The 23,915-nt window shown below is 37.2% G+C and overlaps 1 protein-coding gene across 1 annotated transcript in view; it reads right to left on the bottom strand.

Moving 5' to 3' along the window:
- The window catches only part of LOC145667652 (uncharacterized), a 388,129-nt gene that overhangs the window by 9,695 nt on the left and 354,519 nt on the right, over positions 1-23,915 (bottom strand). The window lies entirely within an intron of this gene.

Here is a 23,915-nt window from a genome sequence, read left to right on the forward strand (position 1 = left end):
TATAAAGATTTATAACAAAATAATATTCTATGTTTCTCATTACATCAAACACAATATGTAAGTCTGTTACCATAGAATGGTTACTTCAACCTATATCACGCAATCCTACTTCAGCATACAATTCCCGTAATGAAAAATGCGTATATAAATATGTATTACAAAAGATAATACTAGTTTACACAAAATATGTATAACTCTGAAAATACTACTTGAAAAATATTTAAAATTAGTTCAAGAGTTGATATTAATTTGCACGAAATAAGTACAACTCGGAAAATATTACTTGAAAGGTATTTAAAATTAGTTCAAGAGTAATTACTAATTTACACAAAATAAGGACAACTCTGAAAATATTACTTGGAAGACAATTAAAATTAGTTCAAGAGTTAATATTAATTTGCACAAAATATGTACAACTCTGAAAATATTACTTGAAAGATATTTAAAATTAGTTCTAGAGTTAATTTTAAGCTAAAAGTACAGTAATGTGTATATCATTGTTAGAACAAACCAAATAATAATAGATAGAATCTGTTAGTTAGTTTATATTTTACGTATACACAGTGCATAAATACATACACACATACGTACATACATACATACCTGTAAATCTAATTCAGCAGAGTAAGAAGTATCATGTAAATCAGATCATGCGTTCAATTACATCAGATTAGCAATGAATGTCATATTTTAAAAGCATTAGTTATTTTTTCATTTTTTCGAAAAAAATAGCCCCTAAAAAGTTTGCCCTGAAGCGTCTCATTTTGTTTAGCTCGATGTGATATACCAATTGATATATTTATCATCTTTTTGTAACGTTATAGTAAAACAAAAAATCGAGCTTAAGATTAATTATAATTTTAAGCTTATCTCATTAACTAAACTCTGTACTGTCGTCTTGCTATTGCCAAACTGAGAAGGTTGATGAGGGTATATATTCAACGAATTTAAAATCTCTCTCTCTCTCTCTCTCTGTGTGTGTGTGTGTGTGTTATTTGCGATTTTGTTTTTCAATTTTGAACCCTGCATTCCATAGAGCATCAAAACCTATCTGAGAAAGTGATTACATTTTTCGCGTCACTCTTACCGTTCCCGAGATATTGGCCAAAAAGTGGCCGATTTCCAGAGATTTAAGGAGCCATATCTCGGGAAGCTTAAATCATAGAGACATCATATTGGTGTAGATCAATACCAAAGAGGATGGTAAATATTTTGGTTCTAAATAGTAACAGGTGGCCACTGTCCAACTGCCCACTGGTTTGGCGAGTGGACATCAATATTAATATCGGTACCAAAATGTTTACCATCCTCTTAGGTATTTATTAACACTAATATAATCTCTGTATGACTTATCGTTCCCATGATACTGGCCTAAGAAGTTCGAATTTCGGGAGATTTAAGGAGCCATATCTCCGGAACTGTAAGTCATGGAGAGATGATATTTTGTGAATTTTTGGGAGAAACGGAACAAGGTGCGGCTAAAAAAAATTACTTTTATATGTAGGAACAATCACAGTTATCCCTCCCGCTCCATCTCTCATTTCTTTTTAAGTTCGTTCTGGCAATGCTCTTGGAGCATTCTCAACTGGTTCTTTTATTAGTTTCATCCTAATAGATTGTGTGGCTATTCTACAGCATCAATTATTAGATTTAAAAAAAACTATTTTTTCGAAAACGGCGCATGGGCTTTTACATTCTCACATCATTTTGTTCAGCTTAATGGGGTCTATCAATTGGTGTATGTCTCATCGTTGGACTTATTTTCACTAAACGCTAATAATATTGTAGATCTTATTAACTGCAATATGTACTGTTCAACCTGCTGACATCATAATAAGGGTTTGATGGTGTACTGCAGCGGCGTAACTTAGACGTTTTCAGGGGGGAGCAAACATTAATACGCGTATTTGGTCCCCCTAGAAAAAGTTGTTCTCTTACTCTTTATGGGCTCTCCGAAGCCTGTGGGTCCTCTCGCACGGCAAGGTCTGCCGGGCCGTTAGTTACGCCCTTGGGCCCATTCCATACATCACAAATTAATTAAGGAGACAGTATTGACAAATCTCAAAGCCATACGAATAAATATTATTGCTAGGGTCCGTAATAGAAGACAATTTTTTCTTTACTGAAATGGGTCCACGACTAATTTTTGTTTTATTTACCTTTTGTGTGCTGTTTTGTTTATGTAATGTAGTGAACCTGTTTGATGCTTCATTTAAAATTTCATGTTCGCAACGTATATGAAGTAAGAAAATTTTATCTTAAAATGTGCACCCCTTCGAACGGCGGGGAACTTCCTTGGGGGGAAGTGGCAGTTCCCCTCCTACCCCTCCACAAGTTACGGCCCTGGTGTTATGTTTTAATAAGTGGCATGTATTTTATCTGCTCATGAACGACATAATTTGCAGTGCCATAAAATTTTGTTTTCGAAAACTCTACGTGAAGATATATCTTTACCTATGTCATTCAGTACAGTTCAGTGAGACCTATTGATTGATAACCTACATATTTCATGTTTGAAAATGTTTTTTTTTTTCCTTTATTTTACGCTATAACACAAAAAGTTTCAAGAATGGAGACTGAGATGGCTTGGACATGTATTGTAGAATGAAGAAATTATGACTTAGTTATTTGGAAAACAGAATTGGAAAGATGGAAATAACATGTAACTGAAGAGGAGAAGGCTGAAGATGAAGTAGAAGGACAATATACAAGATAATCTGACGCAGATGGGATGGGGGATAGAGGATGCCCAGGATAGAGGAGAGAAAAGGAAAAGAAAGACTCGGACCTGATATAAACATGGAAAATGCGGGGACAAAGAAACTATTGAAGATATTTATTTCCTAACTTCTTCAATTGATCTACACTAAATCCAGGCCACAAATATATATATACAATACTACTCAATTAATGCTAATATCTTATTTTAGGTATATTACTAACTCAATAATATTGTATTTTGTTTTTCAGCACAACCGACATAATACATATAAAATCTAACATTTCCTTTCTGGCTTTTACCTGAGAGCCGAAATTACCTATAAGAAAATATGAGGAGTTGTTGACATTATGTCAAAGACCAGGATCCGCAATATCTCATTTTGATTATAGAGACTTTTATTAGGCTGTCTAAAAGGTATTGAAACTTTGGAGGCCAGAATTGAGAATACAATTATTGCGATTTAAAATTAACATTATGAAATCCTTTCCTCCATTTTGTTCGATACCTTCTGCCATTTATCCGGCAACATCATAATGCCGTCGGTATCAAACATCGGTGGTTTGTGATATATAAGTGATATGTGTTTTTTAAAGTCATCTTTTGACACAAACTTAATATCATTCATGAAATTCTCTAGAGACAGAAACAACTTATAGTCTGTCGGTGCCAAATCCAGGCTATGGGGTGGATGTATTAAACCTCACAACCAAGTTCTCTGAATATCTGATGGCTTCTTAAAAATGTATATGATCTGGCGTTGTCAGCGACGTATACAGCAACATTTCTGTTGATCAGTTTCTGCAGTTTCATTTGAATTGCTAGGTGTACCCGAGATAATTATCAACAATACAAGTCAGAGTCCATCGTTCTGCCCGGCGGCAGGAGCTTGTGATGCACGATGCTCTTTTAATTTCATCAAACGCACACATTATTCCTCTGTTGACACCGACAATGGCAGATTTATTTGGAGCGCTATAGTTATTTCACTAGCTGAAACGAAACTGATGCTTTGTTTAAATTTACATCACTTCCCGTGCAGTAATCCGCAAATGTGCTACGTCTTACTAAGTTCGCTTTACAAACCATATTCCGAAGATTGCACTTCAGAAATTTAGCCAATTGCGACATCTCTTTACAGAGAGTTTTTGATTTGTTTTTGTAAATACAATCACTTTCCACACATTGTAATATGGATTTTAAAACATTTTGTGTAACATTAATTTTAAGCACAAGTTTCTGGCAGGGGCGGATCCAGGGGAGAAAACTTTCTTATTTTATATATAAATAAAACCAATACCAGAGTTTGGAGCTCTTAAAAGTAGCTCTAGGTAGCAAAATCACAACCCACCGCCCCCCCTTAGAATAGGGATGCGCTCGAGTCGAGTCGAGACAGAATTTTCCCGACAAAATTCGAGTCGAGGCACAGCTCTTTCAATAAAAAAATTATATTTTTCGAGTCGAGACATCACTTTTGCAGCACATTTTCGAGACGAGACAGTCTCAAATCTTGTCTCGTGCGCATCCCTACCCCAGAAGTCCGTCCTGGATCCGCCCCTGGTTTCTGGTGAATATGAATTTGGTCTTACTTAAATCTTATAAAGTATAGTGAGACATTGATTACCTATAAGGCATTTTTTTTAAGTTTAATGTGCCATGGTTATGCTACAAGGCGAAGAATATAATGAATGAAATGGTGAAATGAAGAAAGCGAGAAAACCCTAGAAGACCCATACACACTGTGTTTGTCACTGCAGAACTCCCTTGGTGAGAGTTGGGGTCGAACCAGGACCCTATTCATCAGAGATGAATTCTCTACTACTGAGCCATTGCGTAGATAAATCGGTAATAATAATGATAATAAGGTAGATGAACATGTACTTAAACTGAATAGTCAGTGGTAGAGCGATTACCTCTGGTACATGGGGTCCTTGATTCAATCCCAGCTCAAGGCAGGTGGATTTTGTGATAGACAAACACCGTGTGCGTGGGTTTCCACTGGGTTCTCCCGTTTCCTCCCACTTTATTCATTCCATTATTGCATTCACTTTTCATCATCGCCATCTCTTTTAGGCTAGCCGGCATAAACCATGGGACGTAAAACTTAATTTCATTTTTTATTTTAAGCCGAATGAGTTTTAACAAAATATTGGGAAAGGAAATGACATGAAACCTTTGAGTTTTACATCCCACATTTAAGCCGGCTAGGCTAAAGAAGACGGTGATGATGAGAAATGAACGCAATGGTGGAATGAATAAAACGGGAAAAAGGGAAGAACTCCGATAAAACCCACGCACACGGTGTTTGTCCACCACAAATTCCACTTGGCGCGAGCGGGTATCGAACCAGGGACTAAACGCACCATAGATGAACGCTCTACCACTGAGCCACCGCGGCCCCTCATTGTGAAAGAAAACAGTAAGATAAAAATAGTAGTCTTTATCGCTTACGAGGGAAGGAAGAAAGAATAAAAGAAAATAATATAAAAGATTTAATAGTTTTAGAAACGTAACTTAAATTCTAATTACATCAAATTCTGTTAAGAATTGGTCGGCAACTTTTGTATGGTAACAAACAACGTTATCAAAGTCGTATTTTTAAAAAATCAAATCGACGTAAAACACGGCTACGGGAAGAATACATGTATTTTACATTAACAGGATTTGTTGTTCTACAAACACAAGAATTTCCAATTACATTTCAAGGAAAAGGACAGCAAAAGGCAGTGTAAGTAATAAAGGTAAAAGACATTTTATTAAAAGCCTTTTTTTTTTTTTTAATTCGTGAATTGCAGCAGGGATACAAAGATTGAAAGACGTCGTTGTCAAAGGGGAAAACAAATACCTAATGGAGGCAGTTTCTGGATTGTTCACTTTAATTTTCCTTTTGACTTTGTCCTCCTGAAGCAATCACTACTCCATGTTTTTCGGGAAAGAAAAGCGAATGAAAAGTAGATTTTTATTGTATGTGTTCTTTGCTACTATATTTAAAATATTTGCACTGTCTATTTTCTACAAAGCGCATCAAAAGAAGTTCAGAAATTCAATTTTAGTAGGAGTTGATAGAAAGTTACTCAGTCAATGGTAAACTGTTTCGTCATTCTTTCCCTTCTTCTTCTTCATCTTGTTTCTGCCTTTGAACTAAACCTTTGAACTCATCCTTCTACAATTTTCTTTCTGTCATTTACTACAGTGCCCTCTTTTGGGAGCAAAACAAACTTCTTTTCGACTTCATTGCTCACGTAGAAACATCGCATGCTGCGTATTTTAAATACTATCCACTAGATGTCTCGCGTAATGCTCTCAGCAGCATTCAAAACGAGTAAGAATAAAGGCCGAGAAAGTTGATTTTCAACTGCTATACTATTCTGAGTGACGTTTTTGTGTTATCAGTCTATTAGTGAATATATCAGTGTGTGAGCTGATTTTAGGCAAAAATAGTGAGGAAAAGGAAGAGCAAAATACGAAAATCTCGGATGTCAGTCAACTGTTTAAAACTAGTATTCATTTCCTCAGAGCCTTTCGTTTGTGTGCAAATTCCTTGCACACTAGCGACAACTTTTCGCGTAGAGATGGCCAATTTAAGAAGTTTTACTTTCTGGAATCCAGAAAGTAAAATCGAAAAATTCTGGAGTTCGAAAAAATTCCGGATATCGAAAAAATTCAAGAATTCAGAAAAATTCCCGAATTCGGAAAAATTTCAGAATTTTTCCAAAATCCAGAATTTTCCTAAATCCGAAAAGTGAAATTTCCGATGGAATCCGGATTCTAAAAAATTTTGACCATTCCTGATTTGGTGTCAAGTAGGAGGCAGCGCAGCTAGCGATAACAATCAGCCTGACAATGAACTATTTAGAAAGTAGTGTGGCTGACAGATGGAGGCGTCTTGCTTTTATAATAAGAATTAAGAATATATAAATATTTCGCCTAGATGTTTATGCAATCACCAGTTTTCAAATGTTTTCATGTTTGCATATGAGGGTTACTCACAGACTGAGATGTCTTCTCTTAGTATTATAAATAGGATTAGTTTTCTTGTTTAATATGAGCTTAGTGTCTCTTTTAGTAGTGATAACATATGGGACGTTGACCTTCAGCTTAAAGTGGGATCTGAACCGTACGGAATGACATTAAAGTTTAACGTCCCACGTTATGTTCTTTAGGATAAGAGAGACGGATGATTAGGGCAAGTGAATGATGATGGAAGAATTTATAGAATGAGAAAGTGCGAGGAAACTGAAGTACACTGAGAAAACCCACGGACACAGTGTTGTCCACCACAAACTTACTTAGCCGAGGATCGAAACAGAGACTTCAAGCAGCAGAAGTAAGCGCTCTATCAGTGAATCCACTACGAATCAAACGAGTTCCCTCCGGAAATCTAACCTGGGTCTCCCGCGCCAAAGATGCATAGAATAACCATATAGCTACGAGAGAGATCCAAATAGGATTAAAGAACAACATATTTTCTATGATATGATATCAAAGATAGCATCAAGCAAAATTAAACTTTACGGTGCTGTTTTAAATTAATTTTGCGGTTGCCTAAAACATTTGATCTTCCAACACTGATTCAGTGAAAACAAGCACAAAACATTGTGCATTTACACTAATGTCATCAGTATTACTTTAGGATGAATTTCGTTGAAGTTTATTCTTGTTGATATAGAATGATCCAAGTGGTGGCTGTAAAGTAACAAAAATGAAGCTCATGGAAAAACTACTGCTCAGTGCTGTATAAAATGCCTCTCAACGTCTTAACACAGACCAAAATTAATTTCAAGAAATTAACATTGTGGAATGCATACTAATGCACATAATGTCCATTTAACATATTTTATTCTCTTATGGCAGGGTTTCCCAGTCTGTGGCACTCTGCTGGATGGTACTACGACTTATGGTGGTACGTCAGTGAAAAAGCTTAGAACCCCTGGTCTATAGGATTATCTTGTGAACAAAAAATCGAGTTACCAGAGATACTGGGTTACCAGAAATTTCATGACGTATTTCTCCAATGTTTTTTCAATAATCATTTATTTATTTATGATGAAAGTACAATGACTTCATATACTCTCTCCTTTTATACAATATATATATATATATATATATATATATATATATATATATATATATATATATATATATATATATATATATATATATATATATATACAGGGTGTTAATGAACTATACCGACAAACTTTAAGAGGTGATTCTTCACATCAATCACATCAAAATAAGAGTGACACACAATCATACGTCTTGCGAATAAAATCAGAAAAATAAACACACTGCTGAACAAGACTGCACTTATTTAACATAAATACATTTACACGTGACGTTTCGATCTTCTAGCCAAGGTCCTCATCAGACGTACACTCAGAGAGATCAGATCAGATCAGAGTGTACGTCAGATGAGGATCTTGGCTAGAAGATCGAAACGTCACGTGTAAATGTATTTATGTTAAATAAGTGAAATCTTGTTCAGCAGTGTGTTTATTTTTCTCAAAATGAGAGAAAAAGTTCATATGAACCTATGGCAAAAAGTGCATAGTTTCAGAGCTAGGGCTGTCCAAAATCGCGAAAAAGCCAAATTTCAACAGGCATTATTTCGAATTCCAGAAACTGTGGATGTTGACCCTTATCAGCCTAAAGGAAGTCATGCATACGCAATCCAAAAATGTATATTTCATTAGTTTTCAGTGGGTGTATAGTGTACTCCATACAGGGTGAAATTCCCAGACAAGCCATCAACCGAATTTTCAGATATGCTCTGACTTTATGATTGGTTCAAAGTAGGCAGATGATAAGCCTTGATAGCAATGAACATAAAATCCTTTGGCGCGATGTCAGAAGTGTTAAGGATCGTCAGCAGCACGGTTTCTCGTACTCGGGAAAATGCATGTTGCGATATATACAGCGTTTTCTGGGCTGGCAATGTATGACTAACAATGCCTTTTTTATCGAACTAGAATTGTCTTTATTGTAAACTTTTCTCAGCTAATAGTATTATCTGTATGGATGAATGTGTGTATATTCCAGCATAACTGTGGAATGCTTCAAAGAAATTCAAACAAACATGGTGCACATATTACTTAAAATCTAGAGAAAATACTGTAGAGGTAAGACATCCCTAGCACTCTTTTATGAGGATTGAAAAGGGGTGACATATTGAAACAATCGAAAACGACAGGTATTCATGTCGAATTCACGGTTTTCGGGGCCACTGAGATGAATAGTGACACTCCAAATAAAATTTAAGTCCAAGTTGAACCACTATCGGCATGAAGGGTGAGGAGAAGTGGAAATAAAATGTTTAAAATAAATAAGATTAGTGTCGAATCATTAACAGTTTTCGAAGTGAGGAAATCGTCTGATGCGTTTGAAATAACTCTTGGAATATATAGTTATTATCCACGTTAAGCTGGGCATTTAACATGCTACTTTGATTAAAGGACGTATTCTAGGGGGGAATAGGGTGTTCCAAATATAAGGCAAAAGTATAGTACGAATCTTACGGATTTTAATTATTACACTTTCACTGAAATGAAAAGATTCCATAAACTTATTCTTCCCGTGCGAAGAACAGGGCATTTAGGCTCCTGTTTTTTTTAAAGTTCTACAATATTATTAACGCTTAACGTAAAATAGTTCAAGAATGAGACATACACCTTATCGATAGATCTAATGAAGCTGAACAAGGTGATATGGGCAAGTGGAAATCCTCATGCATAGTTTTCGAAATATATATATATGTAAACTTAAAAACATTACTAACTAAACCTTCGCTGTCAACTCAGGGCATCGTTCTGTTACGAGCATGAATGTGCTTCCAACTGTGCATGTCTCCTTACACAAGTAAAGGATTGGAGACTCACAAAGGCAGTGAATTGCTATGTATAGATGTTGGAGTGAGTTTGTAGCAAATTTGTAGAAGTAACACAATATCAAGTGGAAATATTTTTTCTTATAAATCCATATCCATCCGAGTACACCTCATTGCGTCTCTTGAGACCTTTGAAGTTGCCAGCATGCAATAGGTTTTGCCATTCAGTTTTAAGCAAAGCGACTGCAATGTCCGTCAACCCGCCATACGTAACTTCTCTACTGGCTGCCTAATACCGTAGTTTTGGCCTGCAACAATGTAATCTTATGGGTTCAAAACGGCCCCTAAAATGTCAAAGACATGGTTTTTGAAAATTTGAAAGAGAGCTGGACAATCTACATAAAATTTAAAATCGACCAGTGAAAACGGCATGTTTCTAGCACGTGTGGTTTTCGAGATTTCATTGTCGAAAGCATTGGGGACAAACATATAAACTTAGCATTTTAATAAATAGACTAGCTGAACCTGCGCTCTCTACACAGCGTAATATTCACATAAGAGCATGAATCTCCTTGTTATTCCTCACATCTGTACATGTCCCTTTACAGACACAAGTGAAAGACGTCTTCATAAAAATCGGCAAGAGACACCGTATAGGGGAGATTTTTTCCGATTACTCTTTCAATATCTCGCACCGTTTGCAAGATTTGAGCCTACTTCCGGTTGAAGTTTCTAATTCATGTATGATTAGTGTTTTCTTTCTTCTTGCATGCAGTATGTAATAACCAAATACATTACACACACAATTATGTCAGTGATATATGGTGTACATTGGGCAAAACACTCGAAACAATAAAGATTCAACTTAGACTGGAGAAATTGTTATCCTTTGTTTTTCATTATAATTTGGCCATGAAACAAACGCCTGAGATATGCAACCCCTATATACAAATATGTAGTGTTGGAATGCATAATGCGTAGGATATGATGCTTTAGCTGTTGTTTTTTTTTTTAATTTCAACACTTCTAGTGTACCCGTAAAAATGTAGTAAAGAAATAATGGCAGTGTTTTTTAAAATATTCAATTAGAACTGGACAATTTGCGCAACATTTGCAATCAATCAGTGAAAACGTCATCTTTCTAGAGCCTGTAGTTTCCGAGATCTCATCGTCGAAAGGATTAGCCACAAACATAAACGTCCACAAACGTATAGTTTACAAGAAGACCAAAGATAGTAGCACAATTCATTTGCTTTGATTTTGGAGAAGACTTATTAAAATACAAAGGCTTTAAACAATAGTTTAAAAAATAAACTTTGTGAAGGAAAGATATATTTAAATAATTTATTTAAAGTACACATACTTTAAAATATTTGTCTTTTTAAAAAGTGAAATCACAAATAACCATAAATCAAAGATTTGAAATGAAAAGTTACAGGTTGGAGCTCAGACGCTTTTACTGATACTTCTACTTGGCTCTCAACTCTCCGACCGAGGTACCTAGCTATCGAGTCTAGGCTTTGATCGATCCTGAGTTGTGGACGCAACCACGCAATCATTGCTACGGGAGTAGTAGCGCGGCAAGATAGAGGGTTTCACCCGAGAGAGGCCACTTATTTTTGGCTATTGCATCATTTCATTTTCTCATTCAGCATACCTTCATCTCAGTTACGCACTTTTTTGGTTCATCACATCGATCTAGACGATCATGGATATCGATACCGGACAAAACACCCTCACCTTCTGGTTCAACTGGCGCTATCAACAAGAGTGGTAAACGCAAAAACAGCAAGGGATTGTGGGCAGGTGTTCGATCCCGTTCGCGATCCCCAGCTCCAATGCGAACTACTCGTAGTCAGCAAAAATCTCCACCGCCAAAAATGCACCACTCTTCGCAACCTGTGCAACCTAAATCTACCGAGGTGGAAGTACCATCTCCTGACGATAGGCAGCAATTTTCTTTCTCTAGAAGATGTCTCGAAAGCAACGTTCTATTCTTACCTACTCACCAATAACGATCCGAAGTTTCAAAACGAGAAGCAAATCTTTCTTCAACTAACGAAGTATTTCACTCGAGTACAAGTCACTCAGATCACTAAAACTCGCAACGGGATCCTAATTAAATCACCAGATCCTAATTTCGCCATCACTATTCGAAATAAATACTTATTTGAAATATTTGGCAAAAACGCTAACCTGCAGAAACTAACAGATAAGCATATCAATCAGCAACTTCCTCCACGCCGACAACCTGCTTTTTCAGTAGTCATACGTGGAGTCGAACCAAGTATAAGCGATGACAAAGTCAGCGAGGAACTAAAAGCTGAAGGGCACTCCATTCTCAAGTATTTTCGCATTAAAAGCGTACATGGCGCAACTTACTTGGTCCTTGTTTTGCTTTGCAAGAGAGCTTCCATTTAAAAAAAAGAAAGAAAAGAAACGCCACAGAGTGGAGCCATCACACACTCCAGCTCCCCTTCCATTGCGTTGCGAGAAATGTCAAATTTATAACTCGCATAGCACAGCAGAATTCCGTAATTCTGCAAAATGCGGATACTGCTCGCAACTTCACAACACAGGCTAATTCAACTAACATCCATCTACAGCAAAATTCTCGAACGTATTCTCGTTCACAGGCTCCATCAACACCTCTCTGTTAAAAACCTTCTCCCGAATCATCAAGAAGGCTTTCGTCCATATTACTGTATCAACGACCAACTTTTACGAATGCTCACTATAATAACTGATCATTGCAACACCTTCAAACCATCCTGCTTAGTATTATTTGATCTCGAAAAAGCATTTGATAAAGTTTGGCACCAAGGTCTCATTGCTAAGTTGTTGAATTTCAAACTTTCTATTGCCTACGTCCGTTTTATTTATAGTTTTCTCTCTTGCAGATTGGCCTATATCTCAATCAATAGTGCTCTTTCATATCCCATCTTTCTACATTCCAGCGTGCCTCAGGGTTCAGCACTTTCTCTTTATTATATCTTCTATATGTTGCAGACTTATCGCCACTTCCAGACAACATCCAACTTTTTCAATACGCAGACGATACAGCATTCCTTGCCTTAGGGAACACAGTACAGCAAATTAATACTGCTATGCAGTCTGCTATGAACTCCTTCGTCAGCTGGTGCAACCAGTGAAGGCTCAAGATCAATCCAGATTATTATATTCCCAAAATCAATAAACGATGAAAAGTTTAAAATTATTAAACACTCATATACTTCGTGATTTCTACTTCGTGATTTCTCCTTGTAAATATTCTATTTAAGATCAAGATTAACAATACGATACAACCACGAAAAACAACACGTCCTACGCAAACGGATTTTTCAGTGGCTTCAAAATATAAAAACCTTCAAAGTGATAATATCAAGCTTATTCAAGGTGATGGTGTAAAAACATATAAGTTAAAATCTTTCAAGGTGTCTATTTTAAATTGAAACAACATATTTTCCAGCATAAACAGTGCCTTGCTAAAAACAGTTTTGTGATACTATAAAACCAGGCATTTTTAAAAAATTATAATCATTCGACCTACACCTGCTAAGAGTGTGGTATGGTACAATTATTCTGCGTCCAGAGGAACCACCCAGGACTGACAGCGGTGATGGAAGGCCTGTGTTTGTGAGTATAAGCTTTGCGCTGATGAACTTTTGCATGACATAAATGTCGTGAGGGGAGGACTACGGACATTAAAAACACACGAGAGTATCAGGGATTTCTCCTTGATAGACCCTACCATTGTACTACTTATATTTCACATCATGATTTTGTAAATATTGTTTGTATCTATATCGTTTGCATTTATGGTGACGGTTTTAATAAATACCACAAATATATGAACCACTTTCTCATTACGTTTTCGCAAAGAAATTTCTGGCAGATCAGGCATACACGCAATTAGATTTTCAGGAGTTTCTTTTAGAATGCGTGTCAAGTATGACACCCGAGAACATACGTTGGTTTGGCACTCGCACCATATCTGACTATCCCACATTTATTGATGAGGTTACAACCTTAGAACGCACTCAGCTCATGGCCCAAAAGCGAGAAACGGACTCTTCCTTTTCACGCCAAACTTCAGATGTCCCAACTTCTAGCGCCATTCAAGAACTAACTCATCAAGTTTCACAGTTACAGCTTCATCTCAACACCCTTTCAAATTCTCAACCTACCTCTGTTCATTTCGCTCCTACCCGTTCTCGTTCTCCTAGTCCGCACAATCACAACACCCTCTCTCCTAACCATAAATCCCTTCCCTTTCCACGGTCCCTCTCACCCCATCCGCCGTCCTCCTGTCTCCAACATTCTCATTCCACCAATCCAACCTCTTCTTCTAACTCGTGTACTCATTGCTCCACACACCCATCTCATTGTTGTCAATGTACCGCCTCCTCTCATTGTCAAACTGTCCCTCAGTCTCCCCCAACTCGTAACACTCCACGAAATGATCACAATAACGACTCTCGTAAAGGCAAGAACAATAAGCGTTTTAATAAGCATTCTTCCCAACCCCAAAACGTCTATACTACACAACAGCCAACCATACCCATTCCCCCATATCCATTCTATCATCCCTTTTTTCAATATCCTACCCCTACCCACCTACCCTCCCTCCCTTCCCCTTCCCCTGTATCCACAAACTCTCGTACCAATAAACCAAAAAACGCCCAAAATTAGCGCGAGAGTGCACCAGTCTCCTCGCGCTTAATTCTCCCTCATCCCCTTCTTCCCCTCCCTCTTCCTCAGATTACCTCCAATTACCGTTGCATTTCAAAGGCAAATTACCTTACGTAAAAGCCCGTTGCATGACCAAGGATGTTTTCTTTTGCCTTGACACTGGTGCTGAAGTCAGTCTCTTTCCAGCCGACCAACTCGACCCTTCGGTTCGTACTTTTAAGCTTCACACGGTTCTAAATGGTCTTTCATCATCTCCGGTACATCTCTCCCGTGCTACCATCCTCAACTTGAATTTTAATGGTCATCAATACTCTGTACTTTTTCGTTTGGTTCCTTTCAAAAACTTTCCTGCTATCCTTTCCAGTAAATTTCTTCAAGACCATCAAGCAACCCTTGATTTTGACAAAGGCATTCTATCATTACGTCATCTAGGTCGCATGCCTCCAGCCGATAATGCAATACACAGCGTAAATACAAACACATTTCACTTTTTCAAAAAACATCCCACTCCTCACATTGTTTTTCAAGCACGTTATCCCTTTTGTTCCTTGTACGTTACATTTGCAATAGCATTACACTTCTTCCTAATTATCTCTTCTCCCTCTTTTCTTTCTTTTAGTCCTTTTTAAAAAAAAAACAAAAAAAAAAAGTTTTCACAATGGTCTTTAACAAGTAATTCAGTGCCTCCTGTCATGTAATTTCTTTTCCGCACCCGGCCTATTTTCACAAACGCACCTGGGCTACCCATCATCTTGCTGCCCGTTTCCATGGATGATGCCTACCAGTCGCAGTTTTTTTCTGGATGATGGACCTCTCGACTTCCAGACCACAAGATGCTGTCCATTTTGGCTCAAGGATCACGCCTTCCAGATAGCAGACTTCCAGGAGATAGCCCTTGACTCTCGACGTGCTGCACCACCACGATCAGGATTTCCCGAGTTCCAGCCTTCCCGGATACACCATTGGGATCACGCTCGACATCTACACGGATCCAGCAGTTTTAGTGATTTTTTTTCTCGTGTGTGTGTTTACTAGTGCCTCCTTCCTCTAGTGTTTTTTTTTCTTTCTTTTGTGCACCAGCCTCATGGTTATAAAGGTCTTAAACGATGAAAAATTTTAAGGGATTCCATGTCAGTGGTTCTCATGAACAGTTGACCATTGTACTTTATTAAAAGGGGGATTATTATATTCCCAAAATCAATAAACGATGAAAAGTTTAAAATTATTAAACACTCATATACTTCGTGATTTCTACTTCGTGATTTCTCCTTGTAAATATTCTATTTAAGATCAAGATTAACAATACGATACAACCACGAAAAACAACACGTCCTACGCAAACGGATTTTTCAGTGGCTTCAAAATATAAAAACCTTCAAAGTGATAATATCAAGCTTATTCAAGGTGATGGTGTAAAAACATATAAGTTAAAATCTTTCAAGGTGTCTATTTTAAATTGAAACAACATATTTTCCAGCATAAACAGTGCCTTGCTAAAAACAGTTTTGTGATACTATAAAACCAGGCATTTTTAAAAAATTATAATCATTCGACCTACACCTGCTAAGAGTGTGGTATGGTACAATTATTCTGCGTCCAGAGGAACCACCCAGGACTGACAGCGGTGATGGAAGGCCTGTGTTTGTGAGTATAAGCTTTGCGCTGATGAACTTTTGCATGACATAAATGTCGTGAGGGGAGGACTACGGACATTAAAAACACACGAGAGTATCAGGGATTTCTCCTTGATAGACCCTACCATTGTACTACTTATATTTCACATCATGATTTTGTAAATATTGTTTGTATCTATATCGTTTGCATTTATGGTGACGGTTTTAATAAATACCACAAATATATGACACTTGTCATTTTATTAGAATTCTGATTACTAAACGTGACAATTGATTGTTGCTACATTTAGTATCATATTATCAGTAACTTATTAGTAACATATTAAGATAAAACGCAAACATTATTTCTTCTTCGTCCCAGAAAACGTAGTAAAATTCAGAAAAATCCATCTTCTCAATTTAACCGTTGACGACATTCACCTGAATCCCGCTAATTACGTTAAATATCTTGGTCTCACCATCGACAAACACCTTAACCGTCCTCATTTAAAGACGGTTGTCGCTAAAGCTTATAATAGATTGAACCTATTACGACGCTTAACTGGAACGACTTGGGGCCTCAAATCATCTGTCGTCCTAAACATACAAGGTTTTTCTCCGGCCAATACTAACGTATGGGTTCGTGGCTTGGATTAACGCTTATCCCTTTTATTACGAGAAACTAAAAATTCTTGAACGCCATGCATTCCGCATTAAATTATCCAGCCCTACATATGAACTTTATGAGCGCCTAACTTTTCCCCATATTTTATACCATCTCGAAACACTCCGACTGAAGTATATTACTAAACGGTTCGAGGAACGACATGCCCTCCTCTTACGAGGGAATCTACCCAAGTGTAACTCTAACTTCGAATCGAGACTATGACCGTTGGATACCTTGTCCCAAAAGAACATAACACGAAAAGGGATACATCCTCGATCGCAACCGTTAAGGAGATATAAGCGTGAAAAGTTGGAAATTGAGCTTCATACTATACATTATAAAGTCAGATTCCGGGTCAGATTTTTTGGAAACGGTCGGGTAAGGAAACTCAGCGAATACATATCAAATTAGTGTGGGGAGCACAGCACCTTTTGAATGAAAAATTTGTCCCCGGGGCACTCGCAGAGTCTCAAGCGGGGTCCAACTCAAAATTTGCAAATGGAACCGGGGGTCAAGTAGCATATTGTATGAAAGCTATTGTTAAATAAAAGAAGATAGATCAAATCTCAACTCTCTACGATAACCCTGTGCAAACGGGCAAATGGTCAAAATGTCAATACAACCTACATCAGAAAATCTATGGCCACGTTCCTAAATCCGTTGAGTTGCGACAATTACAAAACAAAAACAAAAAAACACGTTTAAAAGTGCAAGGTATTGAAGTAAAGCAAATTGCTGCTGTCTCTCTCTCTCTCAAAAGCACCCTTCGATATATTTTATTTCTGCACCATTATTCCAGTTTTCTCCAACCCCACTCCTCTCCAAGTTGCCTCACAGTTTCAAGGTTACGCCTTTTCGTTTTACCATCATGTTTCTCGTTCAGCAAATCCCCCGATAGAAATTTTACAGTGCAATCTGAGAATTTGGGATCCCGATGCGCGAAGCATATACCGTCGCCTTTTGACCTTCTCACCCTCCACGACGATTGCGATTGACAATGTATCCTTTCTCTTCTAGGACACGAAATCCAATGGTCATGGTTATTCTATAGTCCATTGGTCATTCGAAGTCACACTTATACTTGAATAAGGTCCATTGTGCGACCCTGTGAGAGACTCTGCAGCAATTTGCTTTACTTCAATACCTTGCACTTTCAAACGTGTTTTTCTGTTTTGTTGTTGTCTCAACTTAACGGATTTAAAAGCGTGCCCATGGATTTTCTGATGTAGGTTGTATTGACATTTTGACCAGTTGCCCGTTTGCACAGGGTTATCGTAGAGAGTTGAGATTTGTTCTATCTTCTTTTATTTAACAATAGCTTTCATACAATATGGTGCGTGACCCCAAGTTCCATTTGCAAAGTTTGAGTTGGACCCCGCCTGGGACCCTGTGAGTGCCCCGGGGACACAAATTTTTCATTCAAAAGGTGCTGTGTTCCCCACACTAATTTGATACGTATTCGCTGAGTTTCCTTACCTGACCGTTTCCGAAAAATCTGACCCGGAATCTGACTTTGTAATGTATAGTATGAAGCTCAATTTCCAACTTTTCACGCTTATATCTCCTTAACGGTTGCGATCGAGGATGTATCCCTTTTCGTGTTATGTTCTTTTCGGACAAGGTATCCAACGGTCATAGTCTCGACTCGAAGTCAGAGTTACACTTGGATAGGTTCCCTCGTTAGATACAATGAACTTTGATATAGCTTATACCCCTTCTCACTCCGTTCATCATACTTCACTTTCCCTATTTCCTTTATATTACTACACTTTACCCCCTGATCATCCCAATATTCATGCCGTTGCTGCTTATAAAACCGACTATTATTCACCTCTCATATTTCCATCCTATGTTGCACAGTAGTCCTTTTGTTCTACCAGGGCTCTCACTGTCTCCCATCATGGTCCAGAGCCACCCCAGGAATAGAAGATAAACTCATTCGTCCACTAACACATCCTACGTGTTGTGACGTCTGATGCACTTCATTTCCATCTCATACAGTTCCCCTCACTTATGACTATAGCATTAAGCTATAATGTCCTTCATATGATCTCCCAACCACAATAAAGGCAATGCCATCTCTTGCAGAAGTACCTACTCTCCATCCTTATGATTATAGCATAATGCTATAATGTCTGCTGCTATATATTCACATCTGTTTCTGTATTTACCTTCGTAATATATCTATTTTTTGTTTTTGTTTGTTTGTTATGAGAACTAAAAATAAACAATACACTTATAGACCATCAGTACCATCATACCTTCTATCCATAACCCTCTTCCTTCTCTTCCCATACAAAGGGCACAAACGTTTGGGGAACCTAGCCATCTAGCTAGCACTAAAAAAGCATTTTTATTGCTATTGTAACATTTTAATAGATAGATCATGCTGTATTTGATAACCACGCCAGCTATTAAGAGGCCTAATCATAGCGAAAATAAAATAACGCTAACTTTACAGTAATTATGTGATATCGAAATGTGGAATAAGAGCGCCCTAGACAATATTATATTGCATGAGGTACTGTTATCACGACTCACCTAGTAGCTTTCCGTTTGTAGCCATTTAGAAACGAGAAAATAAATGCCGATTTTTCAAAATGGCTGGAAATCGAAAGCAGAGAAATGAGTCGTTAATAGCGGTATCTCATGTAAAAATAATATTATCTAGGGAGCTCTTATTCCATTTTTCGATTACCTTTTATTATCTATTTCAAGATATCACATAATTACTATAAAATTAGCGGTATTTTAATTTCGCCGTGATGGGGCCTTTTAAGATGAAATTAACAATATGATAGTATGCAGTGTGCTTAGTGAAATACGGCCCAAAATTATTATTAGCTATCGAAATGTACTTTCTTTTTAAAAATAGTATAGATAATAAACATTGCACGAAGATAAGACATATCAACAGATGACATCGAGCTGAAGATAATAACGGGTTTGAATGTAAGTTCTTATGTGTAGTTTTCGAGAAAATAGACAAGAACACATTCTAATGGTGCTAAATATATATATATATATATATATATATATATATATATATATGTTTATATGTTGTTTTGTCGCCAATAATAATTGGAGTTTTCACTCTGTTGGAATAGCTTGTTTATTAATTGATATAGGTTCTAGTGTATTTCTTCTTTTTTTTAAAAAAAGAAAAAAAAGTTTACTGTTAACTAGCAGGTCGTATAGAAGTTAAATACACTATAGGTTAAAATCAGTAGCGTCATTTCAGATTTGGCTTGGGGGGGGCAAGACCCTTTGATATAAGTAAAATTTCGCGTTTTTCACTGACTTGTTATTACTATATTGATAAAATCTATATACATCTCAAACTCAGGGGGGCAAATGCCCCTCCCTGCCCCCCCCTAAATGACGCCCCTGGTTAAAATCGTAACCACTTAAAAGCTCTAATTGTTTACATTTGACCTTTTTTAAGGTTTGCCACCAACCGACATGCAATTCAGTGACGTAGTCAGCAAATTGTTCTAGGAAGGGCCCACGGTCCCGTGAATCACAACGCTGTCTGTTCCTGCATGACACCGACAAAGAGGACCCGGGAGACCCTTCTGCAACTTAGCTGGGTGACATTGTGTTATGCATCATATTTACCAGACCTTACGCCAACAAATTACCACCAGTTTCATTCTCTTGACAAGCACCTCCGTCGAAGATCCTTCGCAAATGAGCAAGATCTTTGGAATGCATTCACGGACTTGTTTATATCCACAACCGCATTTTTATCACCAGGGTGCAGCTGTAGGAATGTAGGAAAAAGGTACTGGACATCTAAACATTTACAAAATAACGCAAGTAAGAAACATTGTGTAACGTATGTTGAATTATATCTTCACATTTTTCTTATTTCCTTCTCATCAAAGGCAAGAGTTTCCTTGCACGCAGAAAACGGTCTGCAGAACGAGTAAAGTAATGAACGAAGAGTGTACAAACGTAGTAAGGACTCACAGGAGGCACTTTGGCGAGAACAGTACGTTATAAAAAGCCTTTCTTTACTACCGAAATGAACACAAATAAAAGAACTTTTAGCGAATGTATAGAACAGCTGTAAAACGGGAGAAAGCGAAACAAAGTGAGGTAATCAATACCAAATGTGGTACATGCTCATATTGCTCAGTTCCTTCACATAGGCAATTCTTTTCAAAAACACGGCAGACTTTTACTCAATATTTACTAAAATACCTTTCAAATAGGACGTAACTTGCAATTTCTGATACATGTTGGAGTTCGTTATTCACTACTATCTTAACGCTTAATTCTGAGTTTTAATGGAAATGCTCGTTATACATTTTCTTATATACATAAACAAATCATACATACACACATAAGCAAGCAGCACTGTCACATGTACACCAAACGAAGCAGTTTAGTTTGGATGGTGTGATATTTTCACAATCAAAATGAAATGAAATCTTTGAGTTTTACGTCCCACGATTATGCCGGTTAGGCTAAAGGAGACGGTGATTATGAGAAATGAATGAAATGGTGAAATGAAGGAAATGGGAGGAAACGGGAGAAGCCCGAGAAAACCCACGAGCACGGTGTTTGTCCACGACAAAGTTCACACGGGGCAAGTTGGGATCGAACCAGGGACCCCAAGCACCGGAGGTGAACGCTCTACCAATGAGCCACAGCGCCCCCCAATAAATTGAAATCGGAAGTGGTAGCAGATTTCTACTGTTTCCGGTCTTAGTAGAGAGATAGAGTGAAAATGGAATATATGATATTTTTGGGTCTCTTAATTGATTGCAGAATACCGCTTCTTCCCATCTATTACCGTTTTACACTATAGCGATTAACGTTAAAACCGGAAGCAGTTGATTTATATCATTTCCGGTTTGAATAACGTGTTAAGAGATAAGATGGTATCTATTCTTAGAACGCTAAGTCGATTCCTGAAAATCGTACCTATAGGGGGTGGGCGGTGGAGCCGTGGCCCCGGGCGCTGATAGCAAGAAAGTGCCGAACGAGCAAAAAGAAAGAAAACACGTTGGAAATAACTAAATGACATGTCGCCCCGAAAAAGTATTGGCACCCTATTAAATCAATATTTTGTGAGATTGCAAAGGAACAGATTTCTTAAAAAATAAATCTTCCTCACTTCGCTCGCAACCCAAACGTTTCAATGAGCCACAACAAGCTTTTACTTATTACTTAAAAAAAGTTATTATATATGATTTGTTAATGACGATGTGATATAGAAGGTCGGAAGCTGCTGTTTGCGCGAGAACATCTTCATGGATTTTTCTGCCAAACCAATGGGGATCGAGTTAGAAAAGTTGTATGAGCACTTATTTGACATGTTGATTACAGGAAATCAAGGGAGAAGAAAAATCTGCGTCTTGAGAACGTTTGCTTGTCCACTTGTAACGATAAAATTCTGTTTCTTACAAATGAGATTTCTCTGAATACCCGCGACTGGAAATTAGTATTACAAATCTAACAGTGAACTTGTCACTGGTTCTATTTTTCGACCATCCAACAATATTTTTTTCGGATAATGTTTAGAAGAAGAGACCAGCTATTTACCCCCCCCCCCTCCCCAATAAAAAGTTACAATTTCGGTAGTTTCTGTTCACATTAGGTTAGTTTTGGTTAGGTTAGTTTGTTAGATTATATTAGTGTAGGAGTCCAGTATAATTTACGAAAATATGATAGAATTTTTCATATTTCTGTTAATATTAGGTTAGTTTCAGTTAGTTTAGGTTAGTTTAACTTAATTTAGTTTAATTTAGATTAGATTTCGTTAGGTTATGTTAGGTCTAAGTAATTGCATCTTCGATTTCTCCCATAAATGTTGTATTTTTTACGTACTTCTGCACTCCTGCTAAACATTTAACTTTTTTCCTGACATTTTTTCTAGTTAATCTCATTTACGTGTACTTGTACAGATGCAAACATAACACATAAATTATTTGACACTCGAGGTATCAGTGATAGACCCATAGCTTCGTCCCGAAGAATCATATTTACTTCATTGATACTACTTCGAAGCAGCAGCTTTATTTCAGGTTTAACTGGTGGGTAGAGCAAGATTCTCCCAAGATATAAGAAATAGTTTCACATTTTCATTAGTTTATTACTAAACTGTTGATTTACAATACAAATCTGAAATTGAGGCGGGAAATTGACTCCCCTAAATGACACCTTTACTTTTTTCCAAATCACATAGTTACAACTAAGCTGCCCTTCTATAGTTTTTGTGTATTTTGGAACAATATGGGAATGCAAAAGCTGCAACGTGTAAGACATTTCAAGACCTCAATCAAATGTATTAGTCTCTTTCACTAGATCAGTGGTCTCAAAACTTATAAAGCTTCTGGAGCTGCTGTATCGTTTTTAAATCCTACTGTAAGCTACCAACCAAAAGAACTACCATTTTTTTTAATCTTACATTTGTTTATTGCCTATAAACTTACTTTTCAAGTTTAGCCAACCGAAGAGTTTTCGTGATCTATCGAAAATGTCCCCGCGAGCTACCAGTAGCTCGTGAGTAACAGTTTGGCGATCACTGCATTAGATCGTAGTGATGTTTCAAGTACATGCTACGTTTTCAAGCTTATAAATAAAAATTTCTGTAGTTGTGACTGGATTTTCGATACCCAATTTCCCAAACACTAATGTTATTATTGTAAAGGCGGCCTTGTGTGTAACACAGTTACGCTAACAAGATGCTAATGAAAGCTTAATGGTATGTGTCTTTCCAATAAGATGTATGCTCTCTCTCTTTCTCTATCGAAACATGTATAAACCTGAACCAATTTTTCTTTCCAATCAATAGTGACTCGTATTTTGTTATCTTGGATCGAAGAGCTATGCTTGTGCTGTGTAGATACGTATTGTAATTTTTTTCATGGCTATAACTAGTGAAATATGAATTTCTACTCTAATAAGCAGCATGCAGTAGCTATCCTCTGTGCATTAGAGCCGCTGGCGCCTCTTCACGGATTCGTGGCGTGGACTCAATTGATGACAAGGTAGTCAGTCAGTCAGCCAATCAGCGTTGTTAATTAAGGTCAAAGGATGACATGATTTGCATGAGTCCTTTGATAGTCCGCAGAGAACATATCGGTTGCCGCAACAGCCAGAGAACAGCAAGACTTCGCGTTTCTGTCAACCGAAAGACTTCACGATAAAGGGAATATACGAGAACTAATACAAGTTTAAGCGTCAGATAAAATTTAAAAAAAAAAAAAGTAGAAAAAGTGGATATTCGAAATATTTTACATGTATATATATATATTTACATTTAAATGTTGGCTTCATAGCCTCAGCTTGAATTTATATGTATGATAAAACTTTCCTAATTCTGTCATAGCAAGACAAAGCAAAATAAATCTTCGTTTTAAATACACCAGTCTACAATTTTGACTG

The sequence above is a fragment of the Thermobia domestica genome, chromosome 13 (assembly GCF_964235325.1).
Source record: "Thermobia domestica chromosome 13, izTheDome1.hap1.1, whole genome shotgun sequence".
Classification (NCBI taxonomy): domain Eukaryota; kingdom Metazoa; phylum Arthropoda; class Insecta; order Zygentoma; family Lepismatidae; genus Thermobia; species Thermobia domestica.